Source organism: Ranitomeya imitator, chromosome 2, assembly GCF_032444005.1.
Source record: "Ranitomeya imitator isolate aRanImi1 chromosome 2, aRanImi1.pri, whole genome shotgun sequence".
Classification (NCBI taxonomy): domain Eukaryota; kingdom Metazoa; phylum Chordata; class Amphibia; order Anura; family Dendrobatidae; genus Ranitomeya; species Ranitomeya imitator.
The window spans coordinates 692,092,595-692,107,044 of record NC_091283.1 but is presented as its reverse complement, the minus strand read 5'-3'; the positions used below and the strand labels follow the sequence as shown (position 1 = coordinate 692,107,044).

The 14,450-nt window shown below is 47.8% G+C and overlaps 1 non-coding gene across 1 annotated transcript; it reads left to right on the top strand.

Moving 5' to 3' along the window:
- The first annotated feature begins 12,840 nt into the window (after positions 1-12,840).
- On the top strand, positions 12,841-12,912 carry TRNAQ-UUG (transfer RNA glutamine (anticodon UUG)). Its single transcript has one exon. It is a non-coding gene; the product is annotated as a tRNA-Gln (tRNA).
- The last annotated feature ends 1,538 nt before the right edge of the window (positions 12,913-14,450 follow it).

Genomic DNA, 14,450 nt, shown 5'->3' with positions numbered 1-14,450 from the left:
CCTATCAGCGTTCTTTGAACCTTCCCCAGCATCGCCTAATCATAGACGTTGCAACAAGGTGGAACTCAACACTGCACATGCTTCAGAGACTGTGCGAACAGAGGCGGGCTGTTATGTTTTTGTGGGAGGATACACATACACGGGCAGGCAGTAGGATGGCAGACATGGAGTTGTCAGGTGTGCAGTGGTCGAAGATTCAAGACATGTGTCAAGTCCTTCAGTGTTTTGAGGAATGCACACGGCTGGTTAGTGCAGACAACGCCATAATAAGCATGAGCATCCCCCTAATGCGTCTGCTGATGCAAAGTTTGACGCACATAAAGGATCAGGCGTCTGCACCAGAGGAAGAGGAAAGCCTTGATGACAGTCAGCGATTGTCTGGTCAGGGCAGTGTACATGACGAGGTACCGGGCGAAGAGGAGGTGGAGGATGAGGAGGATGATGGGGATGAGTATATTTTTAATGAGGAAGCTTTCCCGGGGGCACGGGAAATTGGTGGCGTGGCAAGGCCGGGTTCTGGTTTTTTGAGGGACACAAGTGACGTAGATTTGCCTGCAACTGCCCCTCAACCAAGCACAACCGCAGATTTGACAACGGGAACTTTGGCCCACATGGCGGATTATGCCTTGCGTATCCTCAAAAGGGACACACGCATTACAAAAATGATGAACGATGACGATTACTGGTTGGCCTGCCTCCTTGATCCTCGCTATAAAGGCAAATTGCAAAATATTATGCCACATGAGAACTTGGAACTAATATTAGCAACAAAACAATCAACTCTTGTTGACCGTTTGCTTCTGGCATTCCCTGCACACAGCGCCCGTGATCGTTCTCACACGAGCTCCAGGGGCCAGCAGACCAGAGGTGTTAGAGGGGCAGAAATCAGAAGTGGCGTTGGACAGAGGGGTTTTCTGACCAGGTTGTGGAGTGATTTTTCTATGACCGCAGACAGGACAGGTACTGCAGCATCAATTCAAAGTGACAGGAGACAACATTTGTCCAGTATGGTTACAAACTATTTTTCATCCCTTATCGACGTTCTCCCTCAACCGTCATTCCCATTTGATTACTGGGCATCCAAATTAGACACCTGGCCAGAATTGGCAGAATATGCATTGCAGGAGCTTGCTTGCCCGGCAGCTAGTGTCCTATCAGAAAGAGTATTCAGTGCTGCAGGTTCAATACTAACAGAAAAAAGGACTCGTCTGGCTACCCAAAATGTAGATGATCTAACCTTCATTAAAATGAACCACAACTGGATTTCAAAATCTTTTGCCCCACCCTGCCCGGCTGACACCTAGCTTTCCTATGAAAAGGTCTTGCCTGTGGACTATTCTGAATGACTTTTCCAATCTCGTAATTTTCTTCACTTGATTGTCCAGCATACGACATGTTTCCACCTCACGAAATGGCCAAACTCCCCACACGGGGCCGTGCTATCGCCACTTTGCGCTTGGACCCTTGAGAGTGCTGTTTGTCTGAAGAGGTGGGTGTGGCCGCTTTTGGTCGACGGCACTGCCACTGGGTCCCTCATAGTACAATAAAGTGTCTCTGGCGGTGGTGGTGCGCACCCAACGTCAGACACACCGTTGTAATATGAGGGGCCCTGTGCCTGTACCGCCGGCCACAAGACAGTTCCCCCCCCCAGCTCAAACAGTGCTCTACCACTAGCAAAATTATCTCTCACAGCTTCACCAATGTGTAGTCTAGCCGCTGACATCCTTCAATGCCTGGCACTGACAATACCATTGTTTTGACATTTTTGTTATGTTAGGCCTTCGAAGCCTGTCTGCGGTCCCTTCTTTCTACAACTACTACACTGACCAGGCCACTGCTGGCCGTGTTACCCTGGAACCAATTTAAAAGTGCCTACAGTCAGCCCAATTTTGTTATGTTAGGCCTTCGAAGACTGTCTGCCGTCACTCCTTCCACTAGACTTCCACTGACCATACACTGCTGCCCATGTACCCCTGGAACCAATTTAAAGTGCCTACAGCCAGCCCAATTTTGTTATGTTAGGCCTTCGAAGCCTGTCTGCGGTCACTCCTTCCACTAGACTTCCACTGACCAGACCACTGCTGCCCGTGTACCCCTGGAACCAATTTAAAAGTGCCTACAGCCAGCCCAAGTTTGTTATGTTAGGCCTTGGAAGCCTGTCTGCGGTCACTCCTTCCACTAGACTTCCACTGACCAGACCACTGCTGCCCGTGTACCCCTGGAACCAATTTAAAAGTGCCTACAGCCAGCCCAAGTTTGTTATGTTAGGCCTTGGAAGCCTGTCTGCGGTCACTCCTTCCACTAGACTTCCACTGACCAGACCACTGCTGCCCGTGTACCCCTGGAACCAATTTAAAAGTGCCTACAGCCAGCCCAAGTTTGTTATGTTAGGCCTTGGAAGCCTGTCTGCGGTCACTCCTTCCACTAGACTTCCACTGACCAGACCACTGCTGCCCGTGTACCCCTGGAACCAATTTAAAAGTGCCTACAGCCAGCCCAAGTTTGTTATGTTAGGCCTTCTAAGCCTGTCTGCGGTCCATTCTTTCAACTACTACTACACTGACCAGGTCACTGCTGCCCGTGTACCCCTGGAACCAATTTAAAATTGCCTACAGCCAGCCCAATTTTTTTATTTTAGGCCTTCGATGCCTGTCTGCGGTCCATTCTTTCAACTACTACTACACTGACCAGGTCACTGCTGTCCGTGTACCCCTGGAACCAATTTAAAATTGCCTACAGCCATGTGTTATTATTTTAGGCCTTCGATGCCTGTCTGCGGTCACTCCTTCCACTAGGCCTCCACTGACCACACCACTGCTGTCCGTGTACCCCTGGAACCAATTTAAAATTGCCTACAGCCAGCCCAATTTTTTTATTTTAGGCCTTCGATGCCTGTCTGCGGTCCATTCTTTCAACTACTACTACACTGACCAGGTCACTGCTGTCCGTGTACCCCTGTAACCAATTTAAAATTGCCTACAGCCATGTGTTATTATTTTAGGCATTCGATGCCTGTCTGCGGTCCATTTTTTCAACTACTACTACACTGACCAGGTCACTGCTGCCCGTGTACCCCTGGAACCAATTTAAAATTGCCTACAGCCATGTGTTATTATTTTAGGCCTTCGATGCCTGTCTGCGGTCACTCCTTCCACTAGGCCTCCACTGACCACACCACTGCTGCCCGTGTACCCCTGGAACCAATTTAAAATTGCCTACAGCCAGCCCAATTTTTTTATTTTAGGCCTTCGATGCCTGTCTGCGGTCCATTCTTTCAACTACTACTACACTGACCAGGTCACTGCTGCCCGTGTACCCCTGGAACCAATTTAAAATTGCCTACAGCCATGTGTTATTATTTTAGGCCTTCGATGCCTGTCTGCGGTCACTCCTTCCACTAGGCCTCCACTGACCACACCACTGCTGTCCGTGTACCCCTGGAACCAATTTAAAATTGCCTACAGCCATGTGTTATTATTTTAGGCCTTCGATGCCTGTCTGCGGTCCATTCTTTCAACTAGTACTACACTGACCAGGGCACTGCTGGCCGTGTACCCCTGGAACCAACATCAGAAAATATAAAAATAAGTATTTTGCTTATAAAAAAGAAAATACTGGTGAGATATCAAATGCAGACATTTTAACATTAAAAACAAACACACAACTCTAATCTGGTACAGTACTAAAAATGGCCACCAGCTACAATTACTTTCTCCTGCAAGTAGTTAACTGAAAGTTTTTTTAAATTGAAAACACACATATGGCATCCACCGAGTGTTGTCCTGTCGCGTCTTCTTTATATTATTGCCGAGAAGATGCAAAATAATGAAAATAATAAAATCATTAATTACCAAAATAATAGAGAAAGTCAACACCACATTGCAAATAAACATTCATTCCAAATAAAGAAGCAGGGCGCGTCCGAGGGTGAGTATATACCTAATAAGAATATAATCACCCTCGGACGCGCAATGCTTATTTCCAACAGCCTTCCTTCCTAAGAATCAGCCCTTCCGTCGTGTAGAGAGACGTTGTGTTACACTCCAAGGTGTTCCCCAGGTTGCCTTTCCTGAGCTTCGATCTTCCGGCTCTCGTTTAGTAGTTCTTGGAAACTACTCTGCATTAGGCCTTCAAATTGGGTATGGGGTGTAGAGAGATGGTGTGTTCCACTCCAAGGTGTTCCCCAGGTTGCCTTTCCTGAGCTTCGATCTTCCGGCTCTCGTTTAGTAGTTGTTGGAAACTACGCTGCATTAGGCCTTCAAATTGGGTATGGGGTGTAGCGAGAGGGTGTGTTACACTCCAAGGTGTTCCCCAGGTTGCCTTTCCTGAGCTTCGATCTTCCGGCTCTCGTTTAGTAGTTCTTGGAAACTACACTGCATTAGGCCTTCAAATTGGGTATGGGGTGTAGAGAGAGGGTGTGTTACACTCCAAGGTGTTCCCCAGGTTGCCTTTCCTGAGCTTCGATATTCCGGCTCTCGTTTAGTAGTTGTCGGAAACTACGCTGCATTAGGCCTACAAATTGGGTATGGGGCGTAGAGAGAGGGTGTGTTACACTCCAAGGTGTTCCCCAGGTTGCCTTTCCTGAGCTTCGATATTCCGGCTCTCGTTTAGTAGTTGTCGGAAACTACGCTGCATTAGGCCTACAAATTGGGTATGGGGTGTAGAGAGAGCGTGTGTTACACTCCAAGGTGTTCCCCAGGTTGCCTTTCCTGAGCTTCGATCTTCATGCTCTCGTTTAGTAGTTGTCGGAAACTACGCTGCATTAGGCCTACAAATTGGGTATGGGGTGTAGAGAGAGGGTTTGTTACACTCCAAGGTGTTCCCCAGGTTGCCTTTCCTGAGCTTCGATCTTCCGGCTCTCGTTTAGTAGTTGTTGGAAACTACGCTGCATTAGGCCTTCAAATTGGGTATGGGGTGTAGCGAGAGGGTGTGTTACACTCCAAGGTGTTCCCCAGGTTGCCTTTCCTGAGCTTCGATCTTCCGGCTCTCGTTTAGTAGTTCTTGGAAACTACACTGCATTAGGCCTTCAAATTGGGTATGGGGTGTAGAGAGAGGGTGTGTTACACTCTAAGGTGTTCCCCAGGTTTCCTTGCCATTGCTTCGGTCTTCCGACTCTCGTTTAGTAGTTGTAGAAAAGTACACTGCATTAGGCCATACAAAATGGGTATGGGGTGGAGAGAGATGGTGTGTTACACTCCAAGGTGTTCCCCAGGTTGCCTTTCCTGAGCTTCTATCTTCAGGCTCTCATTAAATTGTGGTTAAATGGAACAACTGCATTTGGCGTACTAGTTGGTTTGGGGCCTACTATCGGTGTCTGCCACTCCTTGCTGTTCTCCTCCACTGAACAAAGCTGTGCCGCCTGTTTACTACGGTTGCCAATTTTGAACTGCATTTCGACTACTTACTGATTTGGCCCTACTCTCTGTGTCAGCCTCTCATTCCAGTTGTCCTCCACTGCAATGCCCCCTGGTTATTCCTGTGTTACCAATTTTGAACTGCATTTAGCCCACTTTCTTCTTTGGGCCTATATCTGTGTTTCCACTTCATCGTGCCCATTGCCCAGCCAGTGATAGATGAGTCTGCTGGTACATTGACCCATAACGCAACATTCCCCGTGCACGCTACACAACAACATTGTGACCCTGCTGAAAGTCAGGTTGCTCTTCCCGCATACCATACCACCTTACACGGGGACAAAGAGGAAGGTGCAGATGAAAGTGCAGGTTCCTTCATCAGGTGGGGGGAGGAATACTAGTTGGCGACGTCACTGGCACAGGGCCTCTCATAGTACGCAAAAGTGTTGCTGCCGGTGGGAGGCGCCCCCGCCGTGCAAACACACCGCTGTACTTTGAGGGGCCCTGTGCCAGTGCCAATGCCAACGAGTGGGCCCCCCCTGCTTGCTCAGGTTCACAGCACTTGCAAAGTTGAAATACTTACCTCTCCCTGCTCCACTGCCGTGACGTGGTCCAGATTTCCTGGGCCCACTAATTACTTGAACCAGCCCTACCCCCCACAACTTTAGCCAAATGACCCCCAATTTCAAATGCCTTCCAATTATTATAAGGTAAATTACGCTTGACAAGCTTCATTAAGAAGAATGGATGGTTTTGACATTAAAATGGCCACTCTAGGTGTTTTCCTGGCCCCCACTCACTGCCGACTATGCTGCCCCATTGACTTGCATTGGGTTTCGTGTTTCGGTCGATCCCGACTTTACGTCATAATCGGCCGATTTCACTCGACCCGACTTTGGACATAGTCGGGTTTCGCAAAACCCGGCTCGACTCTAAAAAGGTCAAGGTCGCTCAACTCTAGTCCTGACTGTTGGCAAACATGGCAACCCTGGAGTGCACGAGCGGTCTGGGACTTAGATCCCGCTCGTGACACCACCTTAGGTTCCTGGAACTCAGGAGCCTGGACTGGAGATTCCAAAGGTTTGGCGAAGGTGGGAGCCAGCCGAAACCTCTGCCTACACTGGGCTCGCTCTAACCTCCGCTCGTGAAAACGGAGGTCAATGCGAGTAGATACTGCTATTAACTCCTCCAGTGTGGCGGGAATCTCCCTAGTGGCCAGAGCATCCTTAACGTGGTCAGCCAGCCCCCTCCAAAATATAGGGATAAGGGCTTTATCCGACCACTCCAGCTCAGATGCCAGAGTGCGGAAATGGACGGCAAAAAGGCTGACCAAGGACGAGCCCTGAGTCAGTGCCAACAGTTGGAGCGCTGTGTCATGGGTGACACGAGGTCCTAGAAAGACCTATTTCAGAGTGCTCAGGAATAACGGAGCACTCTGCACCACATAATCGCCACGCTCCCACAGCGGCATAGCCCACTGCAACGCCCTGTCCGACAATAAGGAAATTATAAAGCCCACCTTAGCCCGCTCTGTAGGGAAACGAGAGGCCAGAAGCTCGAGATGTATTGAGCACTGACTCACGAAACCCCTACAGGACTTACTGTCACCAGAAAATTTCTCTGGTAGCGGGAGGCGAGATAGCGTCGGTACAGGAGCGGCAGTGGACAAGGTAGCTACAGCCACACTTGCAGCCTGAACAGCGACAGCAGTAACATCCACAGCTGAGGTTGAACGCTCAAGAGCCGCCAACCTTCCCTCCTGCTGCTGGATGTACCGCTGTAAACGCTGGTCGTCCGCCATTTTACTAGCCAGACCCTGGCGCTAGTATTCTGTTAGGACTGGCGGAACGCACCAAGACAGATGGTATAGATGCGTTCGCAGTCCGGGGTCCACCGTGCAGGTGAAAACCTGCTGCTAGCAATTAGCAGACTATATGGCGGTACACTAGAGTATACACGCGTGGGTTAACCTCACCCAGCGTGAAAGAAGCAATCCTGTTAAGGCACAGGACCGCGGTACCTAAAGCGCGAGCAAGTAGTCAGCGAACTCAACCCCAACTGGGATTGAAGTCCGATTAGACCCTTGCTGGCGCAACACCGCAACTGGGTGTGAAATGAAACAGAAGAGCATGCAGTGCCGCACTGACGAACGCCACTAACCACCCAGGCTTGGGTAAGGAAAGCACAGAGGAAGTGCACGGCGCCGTACTGGCGGTCACAGCAACTGGACGCTATAATGTGTGACTAGTGCTGTAGGATAAGTCGGGCGCTAGGTAGCAGCCATACACCTTCCGTGAACAGTCATACTATAGGGTAGGGGTATCCAAGGACGACTTGCACTCACAACATACACACATTAGCAATTGTTTGACAATACTAGCGCATGGCCATGCGGTCATGCGCAGTTTATATAGCAGCAGCACAGGAAGTGGCCACAGCACTTTTGCCCTTCTAGGACCTGCCAAGAGGACCAATGGAATGTGCTGCAGAGCCTGAGCACATGACCCTCGATCTCCAACGGGAGACCTTACGCTGGGCATGCTCAGTACGTACAGACAAGGACTTAGTCCCAGAGAAGTCCGCTCGCTGCTGACCAGCACAGACTTTAGTAGCAGAGGCTGGAGAAGCAGCAGTAACTCTCAGAACAGTGTGAGAATGAGCAAGATGCTGGGACCAACGTCCTTGCTAAGCAGACTCCACTGCGGCTGGACAAGAATGGGAGACCGCAGCGGAGGTGGCTCGAGATTTCCCCTGTGCAGAAGCGGGAACTCGACACCTAAAAGTGTGTGCAATCTCTCTCAAATTGTGGGGCACAGAAAGCCTAGTGTCTGTAATACTGTTTTTTTTTTTTTAATTGTCCCCTAAAAAAAAAATAGTGGGAGATTAATATTGGCATTTGTGCTTGAGTGCCAGTCGTGTGTGCCATCTCTCTCAAATTGTGGGGCACAAAAAGCCTAGTGTCTATAATATTGTTTTTTTTTTCTTTTTAATTCTCCCTGAAAAAAAATAAATAGTGGGAGATTAATATTGGCATTTGTGCTTGAGTGCCAGTCGTGTGCCATCTCTCTCAAATTGTGGGGCACAGAAAGCCAAGTGTCTAATACTGTTTTTTTTTTTTAATTCTCCCTGAAAAAAAATAAATAGTGGGAGATTAATATTGGCATTTGTGCTTGAGTGCCAGTCGTGTGCCATCTCTCTCAGATTGTGGGGCACAGAAAGCCAAGTGTCTAATACTGTTCTTTTGTTTTTTTAAATTCTCCCTAAAAAAATAAATAGAGGGAGATTAATATTGGCATTTGTGCCTGAGTGCCAGTCGTGTGTGCCATCTCTCTCAAATTTTGGGGCACAGAAAGCCTAGTGTCTAATACTGTTTTTTTTGTTTTGTTTTTTTTAATTCTCCTTGGAAAAAAATAAATAGTGGGAGATTAATATTGGCATTTGTGCTTGAGTGCCAGTCGTGTGTGCCATCTCTCTCAAATTGTGGGGCACAGAAAGCCTAGTGTCTATAATACTGTTTTTTTTTTTGTTTTTTAATTCTCCCTTAAAAAAAAAATAGTGGGAGATTAATATTGGCATTTGTGCTTGAGTACATGTCGTGTGTGCCATCTCTCTCAAACTGTGGGGCACAGAAAGCCTAGTGTCTATAATACTGTTTTTTTTTTTTTTTTTTATTCTCCCTTAAAAAAAAATAGTAGGAGATTAATATTGGCATTTGTGCTTGAGTGCCAGTCGTGTGTGCCATCTCTCTCAAATTGTGGGGCACAGAAAGCCTAGTGTCTATAATACTGTTTTTTTTTTTTTTTTTTTAATTCTCCCTGAAAAAAAAAATAGTGGGAGATTAATATTGGCATTTGTGCCTGAGTGCCAGTCGTGTGTGCCATCTCTCTCAAATTGTGGGGCACAAAAAGCCTAGTGTCTATAATACTGTTTTTTTTTTTTTTTAATTCTCCCTGAAAAAAATAAATAGTGGGAGATTAATATTGGCATTTGTGCTTTAGTGCCAGTCATGTGTGCCATCTCTCTCAAATTGTGGGGCACAGAAAGCCTAGTGTCTAATACTGTTTTTTTTTTTTTTTAAATTCTCCCTGAAAAAATAAATAGTGGGAGAATATTATTGGCATTTGTGCTTGAGTGCCAGTCGTGTGTGCCATCTCTCTCAAATTTTGGGGCACAGAAAGCCTAGTGTCTAATACTGTTTTTTTTTTTTTTTTAATTCTCCCTTAAAAAAAAAAATAGTGGGAGATTAATATTGGCATTTGTGCTTGAGTACCTGTCGTGTGTGCCATCTCTCTCAAACTGTGGGGCACAGAAAGCCTAGTGTCTATAATACTGTTTTTTTTTTTTTTTTAATTCTCCCTTAAAAAAAAATAGTGGGAGATTAATATTGGCATTTGTGCTTGAGTGCCAGTCGTGTGTGCCATCTCTCTCAAATGTTGGGGCACAGAAAGCCTAGTATCTATAATACTGTTTTTCTTTGTTTGTTTTTTAATTCTCCCTGAAAAAAAATAAATAGTGAGAGATTAATATTGGCATTTGTGCTTGAGTGCCAGTCGTGTGTGCCATCTCTCTCAAATTGTGGGGCACAGAAAGCCTAGTGTCTATAATAATGTTTTATTTTATTTTTTTTAATTCTCCCTGAAAAAAAAAATAGTGGGAGATTAATATTGGCATTTGTGCTTGAGAGACAGTCCTGCGTGTGTGGCATCTCTCTCATTTTGTGCCACAGAAAACCTAGTGTGTAACATTGTGCCTGATTTTCCTTGCGGTCTCACCCACCTATAAAGGGATATCTAAATCCTACAGAAGTTAGAGTTCACCTTGTAAGTTGTTTTACAGTAACAAATACCGTTACTTTGGTTACGTTTTGCAAACAATGAGGAAGTCTGGTGGAAGAGGTTGTGGCCGTGGGCGGTCATTGCCAGCTAATAATGATGGTAGTGGTGGTGGAGCATCAGGTGGTCGTGGGAAAAGCCATATAGCACCTAAGTCTCGAGTTGCGGAGCCAGGTTCGTCGTCTGGCTACACAAGGCCTCGAACGCTCCCTTTTCTGGGAGTAGGAAAACCGCTTTTAAAGCCGGAGAAGCAAGAGCAAGTTTTGGCTTTCCTTGCTGACTCAGCCTCTAGCTTTTTTGCCTCCTCTTCTGCAACTGGTAAATGTAAAAGCAGCGCATCGTTAGTGGATATTCACGGTTAGGGACAAGTAACTTCCTTGTCCTCTTCAGCAAAAACAACAACAGAGAAGGATGCGTCAGACGACACAACGGGTTACTCCATGGAGCTCTTTATACATACCATTCCTGGGTTAGAAAGTGAAACAGTTAACAGGCCATGCCCATTACAAGTTGAATCGGACATGGAGTGCACAGATGCACAGCCACAGCCAGATTACTATGCTGTTCCTTTGACTCAGACCAGAACATTGCCCTCGCAGTATACTGATCCAGAATCAGACCCTGATGAGACTATGGTGCCCTGTCACGAACGCTATACCACCGGCTTATACGATGACACAGACGAAGTTGCACACGAGATAGAAGAGGAGGTCATAGATGACCCAGTTGTTGACCCCGATTGGCAGCCATTGGGGGAACAGGGTGCAGGCGGCAGTAGTTCTGAAGCGGAGGAGGAGGGGCCGCAGCAGGCATCAACATCGCAACAGGTTCCATCTGCCGGGCCCGTATCTGGCCCAAAACGCGTGGCAAAGCCAAAACCAGTTGGAGGACAGCGTGGCCATCCGGTTAAAGAAGCTCAGTCTGCAATGCCTGAAAAGGTATCCGATGGTAGAAAGAGTGCAGTCTGGCATTATTTTAAACAACATCCAAATGATCAGAGCAAAGTCATCTGTCAAAAATGTTCAACTACCTTAAGCAGAGGTCAGAATCTGAAAAGTCTAAATACAAGTTGCATGCATAGACATTTAACCACCATGCATTTGCAAGCCTGGACTAACTACCAAACGTCCCTTAAGGTTGTAGCACCCTCGGCCAATGAAGCTAGTCAGCAACGCTACATCCCTTCCGTCACTGTAAGCCCACCATTTCCTGCACCACCTGAAGTATCTGTGCAGGTTTCGTTGCCAGGCCAAAGCAGTCAGGGTCAGGAAATCACCAGTTTCGTAGTAGGAAACACTGCATGTAGGGCACCGGCAAGAATACCGTCTCCAACCGTCTCTCAGTCTGCCATGTCCACCGGCACCCCCGCTAGTTCCATGATCTCCAGCTCTCCAGTCCAGCTCACCCTACATGAGACTCTCATTAGAAAAAAGAAGTACTCATCCTCGCATCCGCGTACACAGGGTTTGAACGCCCACATTGCTAGACTAATCTCGTTAGAGATGATGCCCTACCGGTTAGTTGAAAGCGAAGCTTTCAAAGCTCTGATGGACTACGCTGTACCACGCTACGAGCTACCCAGTCGACACTTCTTTTCGAGAAAAGCCATCCCAGCCCTCCACCAGCATGTTAAAGAGTGCATCGTCCATGCACTCAGGCAATCTGTGAGTACAAAGGTGCACCTGACAACAGATGCATGGACCAGTAAGCATGGCCAGGGACGTTACGTGTCCATCACGGCACACTGGGTGAATGTGATGGATGCAGGGTCCACAGGGGACAGCAATATTGGGACAGTTCTGCCTAGCCCATGGTCTAGGAAACAGTTGGCTGTAGCCGTTCGCCCCCCCCTCCTCCTCGTCCTCCTGCAGAAGCGAGAGCTTGTCCACAGACCGCAGTCGCACAACCACTCCATCCGCAGCTGCCACTGTTGCACACCAGGTGTCCCATTATGGGGCAGCTACTGGCAAGCGTCAGCAGGCTGTATTGGCAATGAAGTGTTTGGGTGACAACAGACACACCGCGGAAGTTCTGTCCGAGTTCTTGCAGAAAGAAATGCAGTCATGGCTGGGCACTGTACATCTTGAGGCAGGCAAGGTAGTGAGTGATAACGGAAGGAATTTCATGGCTGCCATAGCTCTTTCCCAACTGAAACACATTCCTTGCCTGGCTCATACCTTAAACCTGGTGGTGCAGTGCTTCCTGAAAAGTTATCCGGGGTTATCCGACCTGCTCCTCAAAGTGCAGGGTTATCCGACCTGCTTGCATATCCGCCGTTCGCCCGTACACTCCAGCCGTATGCAGAACTATCAGCGGTCTTTGAACCTTCCCCAGCATCGCCTAATCATCGACGTTGCAACAAGGTGGAACTCAACACTGCACATGCTTCGGAGACTGTGCGAACAGAGGCGTGCTGTGATGTATTTGTGGGAGGATACACATATACGGGCAGGCAGTTGGATGGCAGACATGGAGTTGTCAGGTGTGCAGTGGTCGAAGGTACAAGACATGCGTCAAGTCCTTCAGTGTTTTGAGGAATGCACACGGCTGGTTAGTGCAGACAACACCATAATAAGCATGAGCATCCCCCTAATGCGTCTGCTGATGCAAAGTTTGACGCACATAAAGGAGCAGGCGTCTGCAGCAGAGGAAGAGGTTTTATGGTGTAATGGTTAGCCCTCTGGACTTTGAATCCAGCGATCTGAGTTCAAATCTCAGTGGAACCTTGGCAGCTCTTTGTACATATGTTTCAGTTTGGCACGGTGGCTCTGTGGTTAGCAATGTAGCCTTGCAGCGCTGGTGTCCCAGGTTCAAATCCCACCAACACCTGCAAGGAGGTTGTATATTCTCCCCATGTTTTTTGTTACTATATACAATTATTAGGTTCTGTAGAAGGACGTAGATCTGGGGATTTATTATGATGGAATATAGGCTGAACTGGATGGACAAATGTCTTTTTTCGGCCTTACTAACTATGTTACTATGTTACTATGTTACTAAGAGGAAAGCCTTGATGACAGTCAGCCATTGTCTGGTCAGGGCAGTGTACAGGACGAGGTAGCAGGCGAACAGGAGGAGGAGGACGAGGATGATGATGGGGATGAGTATTTTTTTAATGAGGAAGCTTCTCCGGCGCCAATGGAAATTGGTGGCGTGGCGAGGCCGGGTTCTGGTTTTTTGAGGGACACAAGTGACGTAGATTTGCCTGTAACTGCCCCTCAACCCAGCACAACCGCAGATTTGACAACTGGAACTTTGGCCCACATGGCGGATTATGCCTTACGTATCCTCAAAAGGGACCCACGCATTATTAAAATGATGACCGATGATGATTACTGGTTGGCCTGCCTCCTTGATCCTTGCTATAAAGGCAAATTGCAAAATATTGTGCCACATGAGAACCTGGAACAAATATTAGCAACCAAACAATCAACTCTTGTTGACCGTTTGATTCAGGCATTCCCAGCACACAGCGCCGGTGATGGTTCTCACACGAGCCGCAGGGGGCAGCAGACCAGAGGTGTTAGAGGTGCACAAATCAGAAGTGGCGTTGGACAGAGGGGTTTTCTGACCAGGTTGTGGAGTGATTTTGCTATGACCGCAGACAGGACAGGTACTGCAGCATCAATTCAAAGTGACAGGAGACAACATTTGTCCAGTATGGTTACTAACTATTTTTCATCCCTTATCGATGTTCTCCCTCAACCGTCATTCCCATTTGATTACTGGGCATCCAAATTAGACACCTGGCCAGAATTGGCAGAATATGCATTGCAGGAGCTTGCTTGCCCAGCAGCTAGTGTGCTATCAGAAAGAGTATTCAGTGCTGCTGGTTCAATATTAACCGAAAAAAGGACTCGTCTGGCTACCCAAAATGTTGATGATCTAACCTTCATTAAAATGAACCACTCCTGGATTTTGAATTATTTTGCCCCACCTTTCCGGGCTGACACCTAGCTTTCCTATGAAAAGGTCTTGCTTGTGGACTGGTCTGACTGAGTTTTCCAATCTCATAATTTGCAGCAGCTGTTTGTCCAGCATACGACATGTTTACACCTACCTAAATGGGCAAACTCCCCCCACGGGGCTGTGGTCTCGCCACTTGGCGCAAGCACCCGTGAGAGTGCCGTTTGTCTGAAGAGGTGGGTGTGCACGCTTTTGGTCGACGGCACTGCCACTGGGTCCCTCATAGTACAATAAAGTGTCTCTGGCGGTGGTGGCGCGCAACCAACATCAGACACACCGTTGTAACATGAGGGGCCCT